An 825-nucleotide genomic window follows, 5' to 3' on the forward strand; every position below is an offset into this window, starting at 1 on the left:
TGTCATCACGAGCTCTTGGTTTATATGAGATCGATGACGGCAACGGCTGTAGTTATTCCAGTTGCATCATTTTTTGCTACTTCAGAAATCACAGAAGGCAACGATATGATGTGATCGTAATGATCTAACGTGGCAATAAGCTCGTAACTATACTGTGCTTTTACACAGTGGCCATATTCATCAATGTAAACACACGAAAACAACATTAACATTATAGCAGACACTGTGAACAGCTTATTCCCAGCCACTAGACTTTTCTGACGAGTGACAGATGTGGAAGTATGTTGTGGTCTGCTATACAGGAGTTATTATTAGAGATTATGGATAGCCAAATTTAGTGTTTTGTTCATTTTTTTTTATCATTTTTTGAAAAAGCATGACCGTAAAACATGAATACCATAATGAATGTATTAAAACATTTGCCTGTTTGTTGTAAAAATTCTTAATAATGCCAAAAAAATACTTAAATTTGTTCATCTCCTGACTCGCGTGTGCAGCCCTGCTGTGTATTACGGGAAACTTTCATCCCCCTTGGTTTCTATAAGCCCTCTTTCACACCGTGATACCGGTAAATATCGGAAAGATTCCCGGAACGACTTTACTGGTAAATTTTAAAAAAAGGTGTTCACACAGACACGGACATTCTGTAATTTTTCCTGAAAAGAGCGTTCACACATCCATTCCAAAATACCGACGAATTCCAAAATTCCAAAAACCGACGAATTCCAGAATTCCAAAATTCCAAAATTCTGACATCAGTAACCAGAAACGACCTGCGGTTGTATTTCTAAACATAGAAGGGGTCGGGCTTTTGTTGATGTTTTC

This window comes from Danio aesculapii, chromosome 20, assembly GCF_903798145.1.
Source record: "Danio aesculapii chromosome 20, fDanAes4.1, whole genome shotgun sequence".
NCBI classification, from domain to species: domain Eukaryota; kingdom Metazoa; phylum Chordata; class Actinopteri; order Cypriniformes; family Danionidae; genus Danio; species Danio aesculapii.